Raw genomic sequence first — 9394 nt, forward strand, 5'->3', positions numbered from 1 at the left:
GACCTGAAGGCACAATACTGCAAGGCTATACATTACTGTACAGAAAAACAGGTGACTATAAACCTGTTGATAAATGTGATATCATCTGATGTGTGTGACAGTACTGTTTAAAATGCCTTGTGCACAAAATGCAGTGTTGTGAAGGAGTTACAGTAATAATCACTTAATTTGTAGCATTTGGAATTCCATGTCCCCTTTCTAGCCTATTAATGCATATTAGTTATTTACAATTATTTATATTATTCTTATAGTTTGTGTTTGGAATTTTCTTCATTTTAATCAGTGTCACTCATATTTCATACTGCATAAGTTTAGAAGGTACCAGAATAACAATGTCTATCAGTTTATTAAGCAAAGGTTTAGGCTACATTGTCTTGTATTTTAGTAAGTTTTGCTTTCTGTATAGAGATTTTTCCTTTGCAGGTTCCGTACGACCAGTACTTTCTGAATGAAATTAAAAAACACCTTCGAACCAAGATATTCTGATGGTGTACGCAGCAGGTGGATGATGGTATACTACTTGAGGAATTTCTCAAAAGTAAATTCAAGCATTGGAAAATTATGTGAAGAAGACAGTAACTAAAATGAACAAGAACCTGAATTATAAGTAACTAAAATGAACAAGAACATGAATATAACAGTGAATATCTTGGCTTTGATGGAGAACAGGTCATATAGAAGAAAGTTATTTCAAGAAAGGTGGCATGAAACGTCATTTTAATCATATAGAAAAAGGGGGCCTGTACTTTACATAGCATGGAATTGGATTTTCAGAAACACTAGCCCACTTTGGAAGCTAGACCTTGGTTTCCCTTCTGTGAGGAAAAGTAGAGAAACAGTTAGAGTAATAGAAGTTCACTTCCCACCTACGTTTCATCGTAGATATATGTCTGCAGTATCAGTCAAGTTCAACGAGGTTTCTTTCCCAGCTACTTTTTGCAGGCTGGAGAGTAGGTAAGGACAGTGGTAACCTGAACTAATAGTCCATTCATGCATATCACCAATGAGATGATACAAGGTCACAGTGAACTCCTTATGTTTACCATGCTACAGGGACAGCTACTTGGTTTGGCTATGCTGTTGGTATGCCAGACTCATCCCGCAAGTAAAATTAGTCTCAGTCTTTGGGGACCTGGGTGTCAAAATCAATCACCATGCACCCAGGCCCAAACGACCTCTACTAGGACCTCCACTCCCATATAGCAAATGCCACTGAGAGCTGAGTATTCCCTGTATAGGTTGGGTTCTTCCATTGCTGTAAGGCAATTTCAGGTGAAGACAAGCTAGTGGTCAAGGTATTTCCAAAAGGGTCCCATAGCATCATTTTGTCTTACAAAAGTCCAGTAGAGTGTCCATGCTTGCTGAAGAAGCTATTAGAAGTGGAGTGAAACATTGCTAGGCCAGACTTACCCTTCTCCTGGAGCCCAGACTACAAGCTGCTGATGGGCTCTCCACAACCAGTAGCCTATAACCCAGGCCAGGGATGGGCAGGCACAGGTCTCAGTTCCCCTGTGAACACACCTCATTGTATGCAAGTGACTCTATAGGACATCGTTCAGCCCAAATATGGACACCAAAGGCCACTAGTATAATCTCACTGTCCAGTGAGTCGAATCTTACTTCAGGGTAATGCCAATGTATGAATCATTGCATCCTTGTGCAGTGTACTGTAATGGTAAGACCATGGGTAGCATCTTGCAATAAGTTTAGCTGGCAAGCCATTATTCCAAGGGTAAGTTAATAGCTTTGGAAATAGCTAATAGGACAGGAACTCGGTTACTCCCACCATTTACCTGCACATTTTCCTTAACTGGAGGTATGTTTAGCTGCAGGTGCATAGTCCACAATGGTGTAAAAACAAGAAGAATGAGGGGAAAGACCATAGGTTAAATGATTGTAATTTTACCTGAAACTGTTGCATGTCATGGACTATTTACATGCAGGGAAAAAAGTACAGTACTTAGTTCAAGAACAGGAGACCTTGGAACCAGCTTTAAATTAAAATGCAGTATTTTAATGGTCAGCCAGTGAATGACTAGGCTTTGAAACAAGAGAATGGATTGTAAACAACTAAGGGAACTAGAAAATATGAATCAAGTTGAAACTACCCCCAGTTAAATGTTTTCAATTATGTCTACACATATAAGCACATAGAAATAGGATCTAGAGGAACCAATATAAAAAGATTATGCAATGTTAGAATAATTTATTTCAAATCACCAGAGTACAGTATTCAGCTGCCCATGGAACTAAGATGTGAAAACGCAAAGAACCCAGCATGTCGTCACATTGGAGAAGTAGTTTTTAAAACTACAAGCTAAAACTGACGAAAGGACATGCCTGATGAACCGAATGAAGGCTGATATGTGGTCCTTTATGAGCAGACATGAGAGGGTTGAAAGCTGACTACTGGCCTTATTTCGTCAAAACCTGAGTTATTATGGGTAAGTCTCGGAGTATTGCAGTAATAGATTCTTAGGAAACCATTCAGATAGGTTGTAAAACTGGAAGTGGGCTCTGAAGGAAATTTCATTCTGATTGTGGACTGGTCAAAACAAGCTAATGGCCATTTCATTTACAAAATTTATATGTACAGCATTCCCAGTTGCAATTACATTTTGTCATCTTATAAAAGAACTAAGATGTTCTCCCACATAAGGGGCCATGGTTCCAGTACAGAATCGTGTCTGTTGAAGAAATTAATATCTTGAAATAATGAATTGCTGGAGATGTGTTTAGCTTTTATGAGATAGCTTAAGAAAGGGTAAAATTTTCATCTTGGATCAGATACAGAAAATTACAAGAGTAATCACTAGTTGAAAGAACTACAGTTGAAAGGAACTACAGTAGAAAAAGTTTTTGTAGCAAATGCAATATGAATTTCCAGTCAAATGTTAAGTCTAGGTTAGGAATTACTATATGGAATTATTGTTATCTGTAATGGCCTTTCCACACTAGCAGGCATGCCCGTCGGGCACTTCCAACTGTTTATATTTCCTCTCGCTTCTGAAGCATTGTTGCCAGACAGTCGCATCGTTTTGTCTCCATATTCGGTCAGTCAGTATAGTGGAACGGGTTATAGTAACAGCATTTCCACACAGTTCCTATACTAGACGAACCAGTTTTTTCCACTTAACTCAGTTTAAGATATTTATCTACAAAAATATCACATTTTAAATGGTAGTGTTACAAAAAATGCTCATAATAATTTAGCTGGTAAGTACAGAAGTCTGCTAAGTTAAAGTGATACTGTGTACTGTAGAAATTTTTAAATGTATCATCACTACAGCCATTTGGATCATAAATACTGTAATTCTCATTTATTTTGTAATAGTGACTTTTTATCTCATGAAATATCCCTCATAGTGCATATGCATGTAAATCAATTTCATGTTCTTTAAGTTTAGTAGCAGTCTTTTGGTAGAATGTTCTAAATTAGGTCTTCATTAACTTAATCATTTTGATTTTGGCTCTTGAATCATGTGACTTAATTATTGAAAGATTAAGAATAATTTTGATCAAGGTTAGTACCCATTGGCAGAATTGGCATGTAGGAATGCCCACTGTTCAGTCCTAAAGGGTTAGGGTTAAGGTATATTGATGGATGAGAGAGGTTGAATAGATAAACAATAATGATACTGATGATCAGAGGAGGCAGATTGGTAGATATTAACTAAGACTATCATTCTGTATGAGACAGTAAGTTTGAACATGCACAATTTTTTTTTAAGTAACACCTCAACTTAGGGACTTCTGTACTTAACAGCTATGTCATTATGAGGATTTTTTGTTGTGCTACCATGATTTAATTAATTCCTTTCTTGTCCTTTCAGGTTATCCACAGCTTGCAAGTTCTTCCAAGGGAGTACATGACAAATGAAGAAAATGTTTTTGAGAAGTTGCATAACACTTAACAAAGGCAGGTGTCTGGAGAACATCAAATCCCCTTCTCGGAGGAAATGTAAGACTTCGGTGGAATAGAAATGGGTGTTCAGATGGAGCTCAAACTATAGATATGGAGGTTAGTTTTAGAGAAACTCAGTGATGCAGTGTAGAGTTTTGGTCCTGGTCTAGAACAGGAAGAAAATGTTGAGATTGAAAGGAAAATTTAAGCCCTGAAAATATTCTTAAAAAGTAATTTTGATAAAGTTACTTTAATTACAATGATAAAGTGACAAGGGAAGTAGGGTTTTTAGTATTCATAGCTTTTTTATAAAAAAAAATCTTGGTTTGAAATTTGATATCCTGTAAAACTAGCTTAATCTTCTCTGCCACTCCATAGTGAATATGCCCTGTAGGGATGCACTGTAGGCATTACTCAAGGTTCTTTGCGGCATCCCTTCAGCCCCTAGCTGCAACCCCTTTCATTCCTTTTTACTGTATTTCCTTTTATATTCTCTTTCTTCCATCTTAACAATATTGTTACATAGTGCAACTGCAAGGATTTCTTCCAGTTACACCTTTAAAACATTTCTACTCTCAATTTCCCTTTCGGCACTGAATGACCTCATTAGTCCCAGTGCTTGGTCTTGGCCTAAATCATATATTCAATTCCATTCATAGTGATTTGGTCTCAGTTCTGTTTTTTTATATAAAATGGTGAGGTTTTGGATGAGTCGTGTGAGAAATTAAGGTACTGAGAGCAGTAAATGGCTATTTTTCAAAAATAATTCGGCCAACAAGGGAAGTACAATACTTGGATGTTTGAAGTCAAACAAGAGTTAGGATATTTTTGGTGGTGGAAAATCTTTCCACATTATGTGAAAATGTTGAAAGAGCCTTATAAATGTTTCAATCAGCCCCAAGGATCAGTAATGATAATCATAGTATTTAATGAAGATATAGAACTATTTATTGTAGTTTGCTAATTGAAACTTTGAAGCCTCCATCACTTTTTTGTTTAGTGAAATATGCATTGCAATCCAATTGTCAGTTACTGTTATCTTTACTGTAGCCTTGACTAAGTAAGATTTAATATCATTAAGGTGTCCTTCATAAAAGACTACAGACATTTAATATTGGTCTTAAAAATACCCTGTCCTATCTGTGTCCCTTTTAGTAAAATGGTCCAAAGTATAGGATGCCTGGGGCCTAGTTGTAACTTTATCTTGTATCTTAATACCTTGTAAGCCCATATCTTTTATCTTAATACTTTGTAAGCCCAAAAATCTCAACATGATAGGCTGTCATTAATTTCTTTCTCATCTCTCCAGGAAATTGTCAGTGTATCTACATTGTCTTGGAAGCATAAATTGGGCAAGTTTGGGAAGACTCCTTTCTCACTTAGGAATTCCACAAGAAAGAAAGAAGATTGCTAACCTGAAGAGGAAGAGATGTCTACAGTTTTACAGCATTTACCAAATTTGTACCATCTGCCAGAATGTAGAAAAATTGGTCCCATTAACGTAAATGTTGGAAAGCCTTATTGTGGTAGGGTGAGAGTACAATCTTATTCCTTAGACTATTAAAACTAGGATAGGGTTAAACGTACAGTACTGTTTAAGTGTTTTATCGTGATCATAAGAGTTCATGTTGGCCCAAAGTTGAGTCATGTTCAGCTTTGATTCTTGTAATTTCTAAATGGGAACTGTAGGAGTCTCTTTTATGAAGGAGGTCACTGTGATTCAGAATATATATTTTATCTGTGCCTGCTACTGGTTCAGTGTATCAGGATATAGGCTATATTTCCCACATTCATTTCTTCACAGTGTAATGTAAGACATCCAGGAGATCGTAATATTTTTTATTCAGGATTACAGAGACTTTTTTGGTACCTAAAACTTGTTTCAGTTTACTATCATCTATTAAAAATTTGCTTAGATTTCTTTCAAGCTTAGTATTAGCTAAAATGAACACCATAGTATTTTTCAGAAACTTGAATTTCAAGTCAGTGACTCATGTAGATTATAAAATAACATATAGCTTAATATATTTTAGGTACATCATTCTTCTTCTTTACTCAGATTTTTACCAGTTTAAGTTTAGCTGTTAATTGGTTCAGTGTGTTTCAGGATACAGTCGACCCCCAATATTCACAGGGGATACGTACCGCTACCCCCAGGAATAGCCAAAATCCACGACTACTTAAAAACCCCTCTATAAATGCTTATAACTGCCTATTTTGATCATTCAAAACACCAAAAAAAAACTTTAAAAATGGCTTATACCTGAATATTTTAGTTTTATCACAAAAAGTGCATTTAGTCACAAAAATTATATGAAAATACAGTAATTTGTGAATATTTCTCTGTGAAAAAAACACGTTAACTTCGCAGACTTCTGTTCTTATCAGCTACATTTTTATTATGGTACTTTTTTTTTTTGCTATGATGCCATTTGAGATGTGATAAATTTTTAGATAAATCTCTTAAATTGAATAAAAAGTGTAAATACAGGTTAGTTTAGGTTAGGATCTACTGTATGTGGAATGGCTGTTAGCTGTAAGATATTTAGAAAATATTCAAGTTCAGGCTATACAGTGCACCCCCCCCCCATTCGTGGTTCTGGATTTGCGGCTTCACCTATTTCCGGATTTTTCTGTGGAACCTATATACTGCACACATTATTCGCAGAAAATTTACCTATTTTTGGTATGTTTCATTGAGAAATATTCACTAATTACTGTATTTTCAAATCATTTTCATGAATAAATACATTTTTTGTGATAAATCTATCAAAATACTCAGATATAAGCATTTTTAGAGGGGTTTTTTGGTGTTTGAACTATCAAAATAGGCATATATAAGAATTTTTAGAGGCTTGTGGTATGCACCCTCTGCAAATACCAAGGGTCAACTTGTAACTTATCAAAAAGTGACACCCCAAATGTCTACTAAGTTGAATTGCTACTGTATTTTAGGATTTAGTTTATTAGTTATATATCAAATTTGATAACAGATGAAGAACTTGTTGCTTTTCAAGCACTTAAACATTTTGTGAATTTTGTACAAAATTTGCCATGAAAGTAATGCTTCTTGCTTAACACTAGACATAGATCAGTTGAAAGTTATTACTGTAAACATTGGAAGTATCTTATCAAGAACATTATTATCAAGACAACTCTGCATATTTCAAGACACTGCTGGTATGAAAAGATTCCAAATTGAAAGTGATAGTTTTGAAAGTACTTTGGTATTTTTGACAAATGTATTTTAGGTAAATTAAGTAGTTTCGTAATTCTAAACATTACTGTAAAGGGAATGTGAAGCTATTAACAATAGTATTTTAGTTAAATGATTCAGTCACTCCTCAAATTGAATGTTTATCTTGAGGATAGTTTGGTTATCTGAAAATTGTATTCTAGGTAAATGAATCCAAGTAAAGTCAAATTCCAATGTTTATCCAAAAGGATTTAGGTATTGTAAACACTGGTATCTCTAGTATATAAGTAAATTCATATGTGCTCCTTTAAGAGTTTTTTGACAATGTTATTTTTGGTATATGAAAGTATAAATACTCAGTTTTGAGAAGGTTTATTTGTCTGAATGTTACATAGATAGGTCTGAATGGTACTGGGACAGGTCCACTTTCTGGAAAGATTTAAAATCATCCTGAGAACTAGTAAGTAATATTTTCACTGGAGCACTAAGTATTTTGTAGACCTTTACTATGAAAGGCAGATCCATATCTTTGTGGACTTCTTAGCAGCTGTTAGGAGATTTGCTATTTAGTTGACTAATATTTTTAACCTGTTTCTTGAGATAAGCAAGTAACAAGGATTTCTTTCTTTGTAACACTATTGCCAAGGGATTTATGTTCCATGAAATAGGGTGAGTTTGGGTTAAAATAGTTGAATAGCATAGTGGAAGAAAGTAAAGAGAAGGTATTTTATAGGCAGGGAGGCCTTTTTTTAATGCATAAAATTTGTCCAAGAACAGTAATCAGAAATGAAATCTTAACAGAGGAGTTCTGTCTCAGCTTTGGAACTAAATCATTTCAGGAATTGTCTTTAGCTATATATTAAAAAGGTATGTGTTATGTGATTGTGGCTTTGTTAATGTAAATTGTTTGAGAAATTCACCTTTATTATTTCTGAGTTACAGGTTAGGTAAATTTTAGAATCCCCAATGCAACAGTGTCTTGACATATGGAGATTTTTAGGTTATGGTATTAATTTTTTTTTTCTTTTTTGTTAGCATGTTTCATATAATTCCCATTGAATTTAAGTTATTTGATCAGTTAACTGTTATTGTTAAAAATTTAACTGTAAAATTTGATAAATGGGAAAATTGTTGTAATACCAAATTATGTAATGATTACAAGGACTTCTGTAATTCAGCTTTTTTGCTCAGTTCTCATCAAGTCTTAGCCTTCATTTAGTTGGAAAAGGTAATTAGTGCCTTTATTATTTCTTAACATACATAAGTAAGGCTAAAAAGCTACTTAAAAACTGTAGTGGCACCAAAAAGTATCTCTATGTTTATGGTACACCATGTAGACATTACCATCTTATGTTTGACAAACTGAATTTGTAGACTTGTGTTCATGCAAATTTTTCCTATCAGCCAACGTTTGCAGAAATCTGGAGTGTCAATATTTTTTTCTACAATGTTGTTAGTTCTAGAAGCTGTATATTTTTACAATTTCACGTAAACCACACGCTACATTATTCCAGGGCATTTCTTCAGTCTCCTGTCAAAGCTGGCACATAGAAACATTTTGTAAATTTACAGCACAATTTTAAGTGTGCAGAATTGTACACTTGTAGCATGGTAGAAGTATTGTTGGGCACATGAACACTTGGCAGGTGAAACCCTGCACTTTTTGTGTTATAGTGAAGTCCACATGGTTTTACTCTAAAGAGAATTCATTCTCTCTCTCTCTCTCTCTCTCTCTCTCTCTCTCTCTCTCTCTCTCTCTCTCTCTCTCTCTCTCTCTCTCTGTTAACACTTCTATACATTTTGTGCCATCAGAGTCTTTGCTTTGTTTTATGAAGTCATTACATATTTTTTTGAAGCTGCCCTTTATGCCTTAGATATTTTGAAGTATCATTCTCTACTGGAGGATTCTTTGGACACTTGACTGAAAACCCACCCACCCACCCACCCACCCACCCACCCACCCACCACACACACACACACACACACACACACACACACACACACACACACACACACACACACACACCAAAGCATTTTTTGCCCTTACTTACAAAAACAAAGGGATTAATTACCTCACTCTTACCATTTTTACACTTATGTTTCTACTTTAAACAAACTCTTGAACTACACACCGAGGAGTTTCAGCCATTGCTTCCAGACACAGAGAAGTACTTCACTCTTAGCATTTTCACACTTAAATTCTTACTCTAAACCAGTGGTTTTCAACCTGTGGGCCATGGGCAGTTCTGAGGGGGTGCCACACCACAAACATCTTCAAAATAGTATTTGAAAAA

General features: G+C 35.1%; 1 long non-coding RNA gene across 1 annotated transcript; it reads left to right on the plus strand.

Annotated features, from left to right (window-relative positions):
• Positions 1 to 427: 427 nt before the first annotated feature.
• On the plus strand, positions 428 to 7761 carry LOC136828163 (uncharacterized). The gene is made up of 3 exons (XR_010849945.1): positions 428 to 2444; positions 3834 to 4021; positions 5214 to 7761. It is a non-coding gene; the product is annotated as an uncharacterized lncRNA (long non-coding RNA).
• The last annotated feature ends 1633 nt before the right edge of the window (positions 7762 to 9394 follow it).

This window comes from Macrobrachium rosenbergii, chromosome 42 (genome assembly GCF_040412425.1).
Source record: "Macrobrachium rosenbergii isolate ZJJX-2024 chromosome 42, ASM4041242v1, whole genome shotgun sequence".
Lineage (NCBI taxonomy): Eukaryota > Metazoa > Arthropoda > Malacostraca > Decapoda > Palaemonidae > Macrobrachium > Macrobrachium rosenbergii.